Raw genomic sequence first — 15,332 nt, 5'->3', positions numbered from 1 at the left:
GATTTCATTTGATTGCGCGCTTTAAATACATTGTTTATTGTTCTTTTTAGAATGGTTATGATGAAATTTAAAATTCTCAATTAGTAAAAAACCTGTCCTGACATGTTAGTTAACAAATAGTCAAGTTTAGGTACCGAAATGGCATCAGTTGAAAAAACTAGTGTAATCAAGTCCCCAATACCTAAGAATCTTTGGTTGTATATGTTTTAGAGATAACACTCCCGCATCTTGATTAGGGTTTCTAGCCGATCCTTAAACGTGGTTAGTGGCGACTCTAAATTGAACACGTAAATTTAGACAACCAACATGACGCGAGGTATGGACTTAGGGAGTGTCCCGTAAAGTACCTCTAAATCTACTTCCCGAAGTGACCCTTGAGGGGTAGGTCGCAACAATACTAATTCAGTCATAAATCTTTTAATTGTACCCATTGAGTCCTAAATCTTATGACAATGCAAATGTAGTTCACTTGACTAATTTTGGTCAAAAATCGTTGAGATGGATGTCGGCCGTCCTACGTGGTACAACCGGCGTTGACACAGACAAATTTTGATATATATTTTTAAAATAAATCGAATTTTTAATTATTTTTTAATCTTTTCTTTTCTTTCTTTGATTTTTTTTTTACAACTCTAGGCTGGTGAGGTCATCGGCTGACCATTGCTAGTGTGACATCCTAATTTTCGTTAAATCGATTAGTGAGCCATGGAGGATTATATTAGTACCGATGAGAGAATTTAATTAGTTAACTCATTTCTAATGGCCATTTAAGAAATTTAGGGACTATGATATTTAGCCTACACCTTGTGTGGATATTTTAAATACCTAATCTATATAACATAGGACACGATTTGAACCCTAATATGTACACCTTGCATGGCCGGTCACCTAATATTATTTTTGCATGCAAATAAAATGATTTTTAAAGCCTTCTAATGATTGCATGTAGTCACCTTGCCCAATCAAATTTCATGCAACGGTTAGAAGCTTGTTTAACACACTTCTTAGGCTCATGATGAAGAGCCTATCATTATCTTCTCTCTCCCTCTCCCCTTAAACCCCTCTCGGTAGACCCCCCTCTCTCTCTCTCTCTCACCTTTCATTTTCTCAAATCCTCTCATCCCTCACTCTCTCACTCTCTCTCGGCCAGCTCCTCCAGCCCTCTCATCTTCACTCTCTTTCATTTTTCTTCACTTGAAGATCTCGACCAGCAGCTTGACGAAGAAGAAATTCGGTTCTAGCTAGCCTAAGGCAAGGAGAAATGGCTTGGTTCTACTCCCATTGATCCCTTACATGCTTGGTTTTTGATTGTTGTGTGCTGTGAATGAGTTGTTCTTTGTTGCATGTGTGATTCTTGGCCTTGAATGTGGTTGCATGTGAGTTTCCAGGCCTTGATTATGATCGCATGTAAGTTTCTAGGCCTTGAATGTGGTTGCATGTGAATTTCTAAGCTTTGGATGGTCTTGCATGTGAGTTTTTTTTTTTTTTTGCCAAGAGTGCATGTGAGTTTCTAATGCCTAGATAAAGTTGCATGTAAGGATTGTGGGTCTAGGTTGCTGAATCAAGTTAGAAATGGATGTTGCATGTAGGTTTGGACTTCTGGTTTTGGGTTTTCTTGGACAAGAATTCGTGGGTTTCAATTTGGAGTTGTTTTCTTGAACTTTGGCTTTGGTTTCCAGAACCGAAACTGCTGGACCTTTACCATTTTCCATTTTTATAGAGATTTTTTTGGTCCGAATATTGCAAAACCTCCTTCATGAAAGTTTTTTAAAACATCTTGAAATATAACATACTTTAAATTCAGATTTGTTTGAGTTGAATTGGGTTGTACGAAGGCCCTATCTTTTTCCATATTAACCTGTCCAGTGCAGTAAAATCAGTGATCTTGGTGTCTTCTTGAATGTTTATAAACTTTTCCAGTTCGAATTTAGACATACTTCCTTCACGAAAGTTGCAAAGGACTTCCATACCTATAACATATAAAAATTTCGAAGTGTTTTGTTATGGTTTGAGTAGTGGAATGGATATCTTTTGAGAAACAATCATTCTGTTCCAGCAGGACAGTTTTGGATTGATTTTGAGTGACTAATCGCCGTGTATACTGAATAATCTGGGTTTTACCCTCTTCATGAAAAATGTCATTTAGGGCCTTTTCTACGACATATTCAAATTTCATAATTTTTCGAAGTCACTTACTATGTTATTGGTCTTGATTCTTATTGTTGTTCAAAACTGTGCCATTTTACCCTTTGATAAAAACTCACGATTTTTGACTTGAAAACGATTGAACCACAATTATGTGTCTATTGGAGATAGAACCCACGTCCATTAGGTTAGGTTCCAATGAGGTATGATTGGCCTTGTTACGATATCGAATGATGGTGCAAATTGAATTACCTTTGTGGTAACAGATTCTAGAAATTCTGGTTGTGAATAGCTTGAGTGTGTTAATGAGGCCTCTAATTGTTTAGTGAGACATGGTATCATTTCATATGAAAAGTGTGCTGAATGAAATGAGTTACATGGTCTAGGAATGTCATGTCATTGCATACGTATGATATGCCTGAAATGTGTGTGAAAGAAAGATGTGTCATGTCATCGCATACGTATGATATGCCTGAAATGTGTGTGAAAGAAAGATGTTATGTGATGCCCAAGGCCAGCAAACCTTGGAAGTCTGGCCAGTAACCCGGAAGTGAATGCCTCGATGATGCTAGGTTGGGTGTCGGGAAGTCCGGCCAGTAACCCGGAAGTGAATGCCTTGACTAAAAACCAAGATGTCCCGGAGTTGGGATGCCTGTAGCCAGCAAACCGTGCAAGTCCGGATTGTAAACCAGAAGTGACCCGCACGGGCCGGCTAATAAACCGATTGTATCGTGAGATGGGGGTGGATGTTATATAATGCTTGCGGCCAGTAAACCGTGGAAGTTCGGACAATAAACCGGAGGTTACCCGCACGGGCCGGCCAGCAAACTGGATGAACCGTGAGATGGGGGTGGACCCGATGACATGACATGAATGAGAAAAGAAACGTGTGATACATAGAATGCATGCTGGCATTATACATGTGACTATGAATGCTGCATTCGGATAGTGTGCGTTCATTATAGTGTGCATTGATTGTTTCATGCTAGATGTGTCCTAGGAACCGAGAGTTAGTTGGATCGATAGGTTTATAAGTTAGTCGTTTATCTTGTTGAGCATTAGCTCACTCCTGTTGATATTCATTTTTACAGATTTTTAGACATGCCTTCGATCCCTGCATCTCCCATATTCCGTTACAGTGCACCCGTCGATTTCGAGGGTGAGCTTTACCAGTTCACCGATCCCGCATTTCCTTCTGTTCGTTTTGTGAGGTACACCGCTACCTTATGGGTTGACATAGGATCACTGGCTGGCCCCATTCCTTATCGCTTTGTCGCGATCTACGTGAAGGTTGGGCAAAGGCTTGTTGTCACACCCCGAACCCCAACGGGCTCACGACATCCCTTCAGCGGCCGTATTGAACGCGACGTCCCAGGACGCGTCGCCGACCCAAACGAAATACCCAAGCGGAAGCGAAATATAAATAACCCAGACAATTAACCATGATCAAGGGATAGCATTAGCATAAAAATCAATATACGCATTTTATAAAAATACTTGGCAGATACAAACAACAGAAACACGTTCATCAAAAGGGGTAAAGGTTGGGTAACCTACTTCACTATACAAAACGGGGGCAACCAAAAACGTGGAATGAAACATCAAATGCCCAAAGTCACTCCCAGTCTCCGAAAATGTTTAACAACGGGGGATGAGATAAATCTCAATAAGTAGACAACCTAAACCCCACGTAGGTTAATGCGTACCCAGACGAGTCTCTACATGCAATCTAACAACCGACGAACTAGAATTTACAAACACATACCTCGCCTCAAATCACACGCCAACTCTGCACGATAGTCAAATCACATTAATGCATCCAGCATAACACATATTCAGAGCACGCAAAGAAATTTCCCATGCATCATACAACCACACTCGCGCGTGTCTCGATTATAAGGTAAAACCACTTGGGCACGTCCCATACCATGCCTAGCAGTATTCATCCCATAATCAAACACTATGTAACATGCGTGGTCCTGCCAACTTTCTCATGACCTCCCAGGTCCTTTCACACTACCAGCGTAAACACGCTTCCGGCCCATTCTCACAGCCCGCGCTACTGCGCCTTAGGCTCATTCTCACAGCCCGCGCTATTCCGCCTCAGGCTCAGCCCTCCGATCAATCCGGGCTCAGTCCTGCGTAACCACGCCTCAGGACATTTCTTTCTTTCCAATGACCCGCGTAACCTATGCCTCAGGTCTAACTCACTTTCAACAGCCCGCGTAAATACGCCTCAGGCTTAGCCCTCCGATCAATCCGGGCTTTGTGCAATGACCCGCGTAAACACGCATCGGATCTATCCTGCCTCCCACAGTCAAGCACATGTGTCGCATAATGCATTCATTCAATATCCATGTCATTCACAAGCCCAAATATCGCTCAAACGTACACATTTTACCCACAAATCAATTCAGCCCGCACACGCCACACAATTCCATCAATTCCATGCCAATCACATAATCAAACCACATCTTAATAAGCTCAATCGCCAATCATCCCAATCAAGTCCGAACACCCACAACACCATTCGTCAAACTCACACCATTATCATTTTCACACATCATAACATCCAATTTTCAGTCATAAGCTCACCAATTCGACATTCAAGTCGGCCCAATCAAACGTCAATTTCACCCACAAACGCCACGACAATCCGGTCATCACACCCACATAAATCAGCGACTAACTATGCCACATAATCATCACAATTTAATCTACAAATTAACCACATTCACATATTGACCCTAATCCAAACTTAGTCACTAAACTGGTACTAATTAACCCCTAAACATGTCTATAAATACCCAAAGTACTAAGTAGGGATTAGGAAGTCACTTACTAGGTTTTGGCCGGGGAAAAACCGGCACGGGCCTAAAATGGCCCCGGTGAACAGTGTTGGGCTGGCACGGGCGAGGGCGCGATGGGCGCGGGGCTCGGCCACGGTTCGGCACACGGCTCGGCGACTCGGCCACAACTGGGCACACGGCTGGGCAACGGGCTAGGTGACGGGCAGTGGCCTGGGCAACGGGCTAGGCGACGGGCAGCGGCTTGGGCTGAGTGGGCAACAGCTCGACCACGGCTTGGGCGACTTGGTCGCGGGCTGGGCTGGCTGGCCGGTGAGCTGCGGCGGCAACGGCGACAACGACGGCGATGCGGCGGAGACGGCGCGGAGGGGAGGGGGAAGTCAGCCGGGGGTGGCGATGGCGAGAGGGAGATGTGGGCTGAGGGGGCGCAAGTCGGCGGCGACGGGGCGGCACGGCGGCGGTCGGCGGCAAGGGGGGGCTGGGTGGTGGTGGTGAGAGCAACGGTGGCCGGCACGGTGGCGTGTGGTGGCGACTGGCGAGCTGGACAGAGGGGAGAGGAGCTTGGGGAAGCCGGGGCTGAGGGGGGTGAACCGGCGATGGCGGCGACGCAGCGGACGGGCTGAGCAGGGCGACAACAGCTGGGCAGCACCGGGCCGTGACAGGCGTGGCGGCGAGCTGGTCTCGATGGGGGAGAGGGAGAGAATAGTCGGTCGAGGTGGCGGCTGGACGGACAGTGCGGCGCGGCGGTTAAACTGGCTGGCGACGGCGGCGGCGCGCGGCGGTGGGCGGCGACGAGCTTGTGCAGCGAGCAGCAAGCAGGACGCCAGGGCAGTCGGGCGAAGCAAGAAGGAAGGAAGAAGAAGAAGAGAAGAAGAAGAAAAGAAAGGAAGAGAGAGAAGGGGGGGGGGGGGGGGAAAGGGACATTGCATGGGGGAGTGGGGGAGAGAGAGAGAAAGGGGACGGGCGCAGTGGGGGAGGGGACTGGCGCAGACGCGGCAGAGAGAGAGAGCGAGAGGTCAACGCGATGATTATAATCCAACGGTAACGGTTCAAACCCAAAAATGATCCAACGGCCCACGAAAATCCTAATTAATAATATAGGAAAAAGGGCCAAAAGAAATCAAATAAAACACATTACGAGGGAGGTTTACTAGTCCAAATCCGCACCCGGTCAAAAAGCCACTTTCCACATATCACGGGCAATATCGAGGCTGGCCACAATAATATCGACACCGTCCAATTAAATTCGTCCCGGAACTCCGAGAAATTCGACACCAAAGTTTGGGCTCTAAATAACGGCCAAATTCGATTGAGTGCGATTCTAGCGAAATCTCTAATTTAAAAATAATAACCCAAGAGTGATCAGTTCCGGGCGAGATTTTATTAGAAACGCACCGACGAAATACCCGTTTTGTAAATCCCAAAAATGGGCCGAAATTCGGAATGTCACAATTCTTCCCCCCTTACAAAAATTTCGTCCTCGAAATTTACAATCAAACCCAACTATTCAAACAAATGGGGGTATTGTTGTCGCATCAACTCTTCGCTTTCCCATGTCGCACCTTCGGTTCCATGGTGCTCCCAAATTACTTTGACCATCGGAATTGTCTTGTTCCGTAGCACACGTTCCATTCTGTCCTCGATCCTTATTGGCTTTTCCACGTACGACACTTTGTCGTCCACGTCTATTACTTCATAGTTCAGCACGTGGGTCGGATCCGGTTCATACTTCCTTAACATAGACACGTGGAATACATTATGCACTTGAGACAAATTTGGCGGTAGCGCGAGACGATAGGCCAAAGTGCCGATTCTCTCTAAGACTTCGAATGGACCCACGTACCTCGGGCTCAATTTTCCCTTCTTGCTAAACCGTGACAATCCTCTCATCGGCGATACCTTTAGGAAAACGTGGTCCCCTACTTGAAATTCCAAAGGCCTACGTCTCCGGTCCGCATAATTCTTTTGGCGGCTTTGAGCGGTTTTAAGTTTGTCCCGGATAACCTTGACCGTCTCGACTGACTGCTGAACCAACTCTGGACCCGTGATACTCCTCTCACCAACTTCATCCCAACACACCGGCGTTCTACAAGCTCTGCCATACAATGCTTTAAACGGTGCCATCCTGATACTCTGCTGATAGCTATTGTTATAGGCAAACTCAACCAAAGGCAACTGTTCTTCCCAACTGCCCCTAAAATCCAATACACATGCTCGCAGCATATCTTCCAAAGTCTGAATCGTCCTCTCAGACTGGCCATCCGTTTGCAGATGATAGGCTATGCTAAACTGTAACTTTGTTCCTAATGCCGTGTGAAGACTTTGCCAAAAAGTGGTAGTAAACTTGGGATCACGGTCCGAGGTGATCGTCACTGGCACTCCATGTAGACGAACTATCTGTTGCACGTATAGCTCTGCGTACTTTTCTAACGCGAAATCCTTTCGTACTGCCAGAAAATGTGCCGACTTTGTCAATCGATCTACTATAACCCAAATGGAATCATGGCCCCTCTGGCCTCTCGGTAATCCCATAACAAAGTCCATTGTGATGTGTTCCCATTTCCATTCGGAAATTTCAATGGCTGCAACAATCCACCCGGCTTACAATGTTGCGCCTTCACTTGTTGGCATGTTAGACACTTAGCCTCGTGCTTGGCCACATCCACTTTCATGTCGTTCCACCAATAATGTTGTCGCAGGTTCTGATACATTTTCGTACTACCCGGGTGAATACTGTAGTTGCTTCGGTGAGCCTCTGACAAAATCTCCTCCTTAAGTTCTGCATCACAGGGCACACACAATCGTCCACGGAACTTCAGAATTTCATCCTCGGATACCTGAAAGTCCGATTTCCTTTTTGTGACATCCATACCCAGAATCTTCTGAATCTCCGGGTCCGTCGATTGTAAAGCCTTAATCTTAGTCTGGATTTCCGGTTCAATCCTCAATGCTGCAAGCAAACTTGAGACATGAATCACTTCACACTTAAATTCCGAATTCCGAACTCCCTCCAACAAAGTCCATTCCTTGACCATCATATGTGCGATGCTCGATTTTCGGCTCAGTGCATCCGCTACTTTGTTAGCTTTTCCAGGGTGATACATAATATCGCAGGTATAGTCCTTAAGGAGTTACATCCAACGACGCTGACTCATGTTCAATTCCTTTTGGGAAAACAAGTACCTTAAACTCTGATGGTCCGTATAAATCTGAAACTTCTCCCCACACAAGTAGTGCCTCCAAATCTTAAGGGCGAAAATGATCGCGGCCAATTCTAAGTCATGTGTTGGGTAATTCATCCTATGCGGTCTCAATTGTCGCGATGCATATGCCAACATTCTTCCATATTGCATCAACACGCATCCGAGTCCTCTTAGCGACGCGTCACTGTAAATCTCATATCCTCCCGGACCCGACGGGATTGTCAACACTGGCGCGGTCGTCAACCTCTGTTTTAATTCTTGGAAGTTCCTTTCGCACTTATCCGTCCATTCAAACCTCGTTTCTTTCTTTAGTAATCGCGTCAACGGCGTCGCTAATGCCGAAAATCTCTCTACGAAGCGTCTGTAATAACCTGCTAGACCCAAGAAGCTCCGAACCTCGGTTACTGTTGTCGGCCTTGGCCAATTCGTAAGTGCCTCAACCTTTGTTGGGTCCACTGAAATTCCATTCTCAGAAGTCACATGTCCAAGAAATACTACCCGATTTAGCCAGAACTCGCACTTACTAAACTTGGCATAGAGTGCGTGTCCTCTTAAAGTCTGTAGAACCATCCGTAGATGTTGCTCGTGCTCCTCGAGGCTCCTTGAATACACTAAGATGTCGTCAATGATTACAATAATGACTGATCCAAGAATTTCCTAAACACCTGATTCAGCAAATCCATGAAAGTAACTGGGGCGTTAGTCAATCCAAATGACATCACTATAAACTCATAGTGTCCATATCTCGTCCTAAATGCCATCTTCGACACATCCTCCTTCTTAATTTTCAATTGATGATAGCCGGTCCTTAAGTCTATCCTTGAAAATATCGACGCTCCTTGCAACTGATCAAATAGGTCGTCTATTCTTGGCAATGGGTACTTATTCTTAATGGTCACCTAATTCAACTGTCTGTAATCCATTCACAACTTTAACGATCCATCCTTCTTCCTTACGAATAAAACTGGCGCTCCCCATGGAGACGCACTCGGGCGAATAAAGCCCTTATCCAATGACTCCTGCATTTGAACCTTTAATTATTTCAACTCTGACAGTGACATCCTATAAGGTGCTTTCGAGATCGGTTCCGTCCCTGAGGCTAACTCAATCACAAACTCCACTTTTCTATCAGGTGGCAATCTCGGTAATTCCTAGGGAAAGACATTGGGAAGATTACACACCTCGGCTATGTCTTTTAGCCTTGGTTCCTTAACCAACTAGTCAGCCACAAAATAATTATCTTTCTATACCTCAAAGACAAAGTTCAATCCATCCAATTTCAATCCAATAGTCTCCCAAAAACAAATCATATCGATTCTTTACAAGATCTGAAATTTCTAAGCAACACTTATCCTTCCAAACCCGTCCAAGAATATCATCAGTAATCCATAAATCCTTAAACCGATTACGCCTATTCACTATAAAATTGATTATAAGTCTTACATAAGCACTCGAGCGATAACTTCAAAATCATCTCCTATTGCATCCAATATCATCTCATAACGCATCTAGACTTTCAAGGCACATCCTCCACTTCCTTCTCAGCCACAACATACACTTTTCCGTACGTCCTTGCCGATTCTGATTAATCTATGGGGCAGCTCTTGCTTAATGTCCTACCTGCGGTCGCTGCGATTGCATCAGTGGTCTAACCTGTCGGTTCAATAATTTCTCACTTGGTGACCTTGCTGTCCACATCCACAACATGCTCCACTTCTACCTTGGCAATGGCCATTCCTATGCCTCTTTCTACAAGACCGACATGCGGCGTTGGAGTGGTAGTTCGGCTTTCCAAAGCTCTTCCTTACCGAAGGGACAAGTCTCATATTCTCTGTCATAGACTTCTTCCCAAGTTCCTATTGTCCTTAACCAGCGCGTACCGCGATCCAGAAGCGGCACCCTTTTCACTCATATCCATTTCAACCATCAAACCCTCTCATATAGCGCATTGTAATCCCTAAGACTCAAGAGTACTAACTGACTGCGGAGTTCCGGTTTCAATCCATCTCGGAACCTCCTTGTCCTATCCACATGGTCCTTGACCATCCTTGGTGCATACTTAGACAACCTTACAAACTTGACCTCGTACTGATCGACTGACATCCGATTTTAGTGATGCCGAAGAAACTCTGTCTTTTTTTGTTCTCGCGCACTCTCCGAAAAGTACTTCCCATTGAAAGCCTCGGCCAAAGCACCCCAATACTTCAAGGCCTTTTTCCAACTCTTATATTCAAAGTGATGTAGCCTCGGGATCACTTTTCCCATTAAACTTCGGAGGTTTAAATTTCAAACATTGCTCAACCAGTTATTGCATCTGTCTGACTGCATTAACTTACCCTTAACCTTGGTTCCCATCATTCCCATTAAAATTCCAACTTCTTCGAGTGCCCTCAGAATTCCATCCACTCTGGGATCCTCTGTAACTCCAACTTGTGGACCTACACGACCTCGACCTCGACTTCAACCGCTCAAACTTACAGGGTTCTCACACTCGCCTACTTGCTATAATTCCATCTAGGAATTAGAGACCTAGGCCAACTATACCAGTCTAAAGCCGTAGGCAGTGAATCGCAACAACAATTCACTAAGAAGGCAGCCAATCACAAACAACACCCAATCATAATCAACAGGATTCGTGCACTTACCTCAAGTCCTGACGCACCTGCACCTCACACGTTAATGCATAAAATCACTCAGCAACCACAATCACACAGTCTGGGATACGCATGGCACACAAGTCTCCTTAACTAACTATCCCAAAGTCATCGCTCCTTATCACTCCAGGCTTCGACCAACTTGGATCGAGCTAACCTTGTTCTGATACCAAATCAACCGGGATGTCACGCCCCGAACCCCAACGGGCTTGCGACACCCCTTCAGCGGCCGTATTGAATGCGACGTCCCAGGACGCGTCGCCGACCCAAACGAAATACGCAAGCGGAAGCGAAATATAAATAACCCAGACAATTAACCATGACCAAGGGATAGCACTAGCATAGAAATCAATATACGCATTTTATAAAAATACTTGGCAGATACAAACAGCAGAAACACGTTCATCAAAAGGGGGTAAAGGTTGAGTAACCTACTTCACTATACAAAACAAGGGCAACCAAAAACGTGGAATGAAACATCAAATGCCCAAAGTCACTCTCGGTCTCCGAACAGCACATGACGACTATCCGTCATTCCAGTCCTGAAAATTTTTAACAACGGAGGATGAGATAAATCTCAATAAGTAGACAACCTAAACCCCACGTAGGCCAATGCGTACCCAGACGAGTCTCCACATGCAATCTAACAACCGACGAACTAGAATTTACAAACACATACTTACCTCGCCTCAAATCACACGCCAACTCTGCACGATAGTCAAATCACATTAATGCATCCAGCATAACACATATACAGAGCACGCAAAGAAATTTCCCATGCATCATACAACCACACTCGCGCGTGTCTCGATTATAAGGTAAAACCACTTGGGCACGTCCCATACCATGCCTAGCAGTATTCACCCCATAATCAAACACTATGCAATATGCGTGGTCCAGCCAACTTTCTCACGACCTCCCAGGTCCTTTCACACTGTCCGCGTAAACACGCCTCCGGCCCATTCTCACAGCCTGCGCTACTACACCTCAGGCTCATTCTCATAGCCCGCGCTACTGCGCCTCAGGCTCAGCCATTCGATCAATCCGGGCTCAGTCCCGCGTAACCACGCCTCAGAACATTTCTTTCTTTCCAATGACCCCCGTAACCTACGCCTCAGGTTTAACTCACCTTCCACATCCCGCATAAACACGCCTCAGGCTCAGCCCTCTGATCAATCCGGGCTTTGTCCAATGACCCGCGTAAACACGCATCGGGTCTATCCTGCCTCCCACAGTCAAGTACATGCGTTGCATAATGCATTCATTCAATATCCATGTCATTCACAAGCCTAAATATCGCTCAAACGTACACATTTTACCCACAAATCAATTCAGCCTGCACACGCCACACAATTCCACAAATTCCATGCCAATCACATAATCAAACCACACCTTAATAAGCTCAATCGCCAATCATCCCAATCAAGTCCGAACACCGATAACAACATTCGTCAAACTCACACCATTATCATTCTCACACATCATAACATCCAATTTTCAGTCATAAGCTCACCAATCCGACAGTCAAGTCGGCCCAATCAAACGTCAATTTCACCCACAAACGCCACGACAATCCGGTCATCACACCCACATAAATCAGCCACTAATTATGCCACATAATCATCACAATTTAATCTACAAATTAACCACACTCACATATTGACCCTAATCCAAACTTAGTCACTAAACCGATACTAATTAACCCCTAAACAATTTTATAAATACCCAAAGTACTAAGTAGGGATTAGGAAGTCACTTACTAGGTTTTAGCCGGGGAAAAATCGGCACGGGCCTAAAATGGCCCGGGTGAACAGTGTTGGGCGTGGCATGGGCGATGGTGCGACGGGCGCGGGGCTCGGCCATGGCTCGGCACACGGCCCGGCGACTCGGCCACAACTGGGCACACGGCTGGGCACAGCTGGGCAACGGGCTAGGTGACGGGCAGCGGCCTGGGTAATGGGCTAGGCAACGGGCAGCGGCCTGGGCTGAGCGGGCAATGGCTCGGCCACGACCTGGGCGACTTGGCCACGGGCTGGGCTGGCTGGCCATCGAGCTGCGGCGGCGACAGGGACAACGACGGTGACGCGGTGGAGACGGCGTGGAGGGGAGGGGGAAGTCAGCCAGGGGTGGCGATGGCGAGAGGGAGAGGGAGATGGGGGCTGAGGGGGTGTGAGCCGGCGGTGACGGGGCGGCATGGCGGCGGTCGGCGGCAAGGGGGGGCTGGGTGGTGGTGGTGAGAGCAGTGGTGGCCGGCACGGTGGCGTGCGGCGGCGACTGGCGAGCTGGACAGAGGGGAGAGGAGCTCGGGGAAGCTGGGGCTGAGGGGGGTGAACCGACGACGGCGGCGACGCGGTGAACGGGCTGAGCAGGGCAGCGACGGCTGGGCAGCACCGGGCCGTGACAGGCGCGGTTGCGAGCTGGTCTCGACAGGGGAGAGGGAGAGAACAGTCGGTCGGGGTGGCGGCTGGACGGATGGTGCTGCGCGGCGATCGACCTGGCTGGCGACGGCGGCGGCGCGTGACAGTAGGCGGCGACGAGCTCGGGCGGCGAGCAGCAAGCAGGACGCCAGGGCAGTCGAGCGAAGCAAGAAGGAAGGAAGAAGAAGAAGAGAAGAAGAAGAAAAGAAAGGAAGGGAGAGAAGGGGGGAAGGGACGTTGCATGGGGGAGTGGGGGAGAGAGAGAGAGAGGGGACGGGCGCAGACGCGGCAGAGGAGAGAGAGAGAGAGAGAGAGAGAGAGAGAGAGAGAGAGAGAGAGAGAGGTCAACGCGATGATTATGATCCAACGGTCACGGTTCAAACCCAAAAACGATCCAACGGCCCACGGAAATCCTAATTAATAAAACACATTACGAGGGAGGTCTACTAGTCCAAATCCGCACCCGGTCAAAAATCTACTTTCCACATATCCCGGGCAATATCGAGGCTGGACACAATAATATCGACACCGTCCAATTAAATTCATCCCGGAACTCCGAGAAATTCGACACCAAAGTTTGGACTCTAAATAACTGCCAAATTCGATCGAGTGCGATTCTAGCGAAATCTCTAATTTAAAAATAATAACCCAAGAGTGATCAGTTCCGGGCGAGATTTTATTATAAGCGCACTGACGAAATACCCGTTTTATAAATCCCAAAAATGGGCAGAAATTCGGAATGTCACACTTGTAGGACCGTTGCCTTATCCAGACGATAGTAGCAGTGATGATGGAGGGAGCAGTGGCAAGTAGCGGGGTGGAGCTGTGGATGTTGCTATATATACTAGGACTATTTTGGTGACATGGTTGTTACTTTTTGGCTGGCATTAGAGGAGTAGGATGCCATTTTGACCTCTCAGATGTAGTCTTTTGCTATCGTGTGTGATGATGATGTCGTCCAAATCACCCTTGTATATAAATAAAAACATGGAATGAAGATGTGGCATTTGCGTTGTGTGTGTGTCTACTGAATGGCAAATGTTTACTTTGATTGTGCATTATCTTCCGCTTGTGCTATAAGTGAAAAGACTAAAGAACACCTTAGTATGTGATGCTCTGGGACATTACAGCCAGCTGTAGGTAAGCGCCAGCAACCCTTGCTTGCTTTGGGCGAGGACACCGTGGCCTCGCTGGCCACAGGCAAGGGTGCTGCAGCCCTTGCCAGCCAATACGTGAGGGTCGCAGCCCACTCGTGGATCTGAGTGAGGGCCTGACGCCCTCGCCTGTGGTTGACGAGGGCGCGGAGCGTAGAGGCCCTCGCCCAGACCTTGTCGACCTATAGTTGGGAAAAAAAAAAAGGAAAAGAAAGAAAAGAAGAAAAGAAAAAAAGTATTTAGAAAAATTTAAAAACAATCCACATCAACGCTGACATTGCCATGTAAGACGGTCGATGTTCATGTTAACAATTTCTAGCAAAAATTGGCCGAATGAACTACATTGGCAAATCGTTAAAAGGTTTAAGACTCAATTGGCATAATTGGAAAGTTTGGGACTGAATTGGCATAAATGCAATACATTTAGGACCTTTTTGGTACTTTTCCCCAAGTTTGAGCAGCGCATCCAAGGAAAATCTATCATAATGCCAAAAAGCAATTTAAGGACCACGACAACCTTCGGGGCTTCCTAATGCCCTTTGACCTGGTAACAGTTCTTAGGCCCCGTTTGGTTCAGCTTTGGGAAGAGGCTTTCGGCCTCGAAAGCCCCTTCCCAAAATGCTGAACCGTTTGGTTCGGCTTTCCGGACTCGGAAAGCCGAAAGCCAGCATTTGGAATGCCATTGGAATGCCGAAAGCCCAAAGCTGGTCCGGACCAGCTTTGGGCTTTCAGCATTTGTGGAATGCTGAAGCCTATTTTTCCTTTCCCAAATTGCCCTCACTCAAATTTCAATTTTCCGGTTTTGCCCCTATTACTATTCATCTTCTTCACCGCGAGGGTGGCCGGCGGCCCAGGCGGCCGTCGCCTAGGTCAGGTGACCTCGCCGGCCCCTCGCCGGCCAGATCCGCCCTCGTCGGCCACCCTCGCGGTGAAGAAGATGAATAGTAATAGG

The sequence above is a fragment of the Syzygium oleosum genome, unplaced genomic scaffold, assembly GCF_021117445.2.
Source record: "Syzygium oleosum isolate NSW1041296 unplaced genomic scaffold, Sole_v2.1 Sole_v2.10, whole genome shotgun sequence".
NCBI classification, from domain to species: Eukaryota; Viridiplantae; Streptophyta; class Magnoliopsida; order Myrtales; family Myrtaceae; genus Syzygium; species Syzygium oleosum.
Note: the sequence above shows the minus strand (reverse complement) of the source record.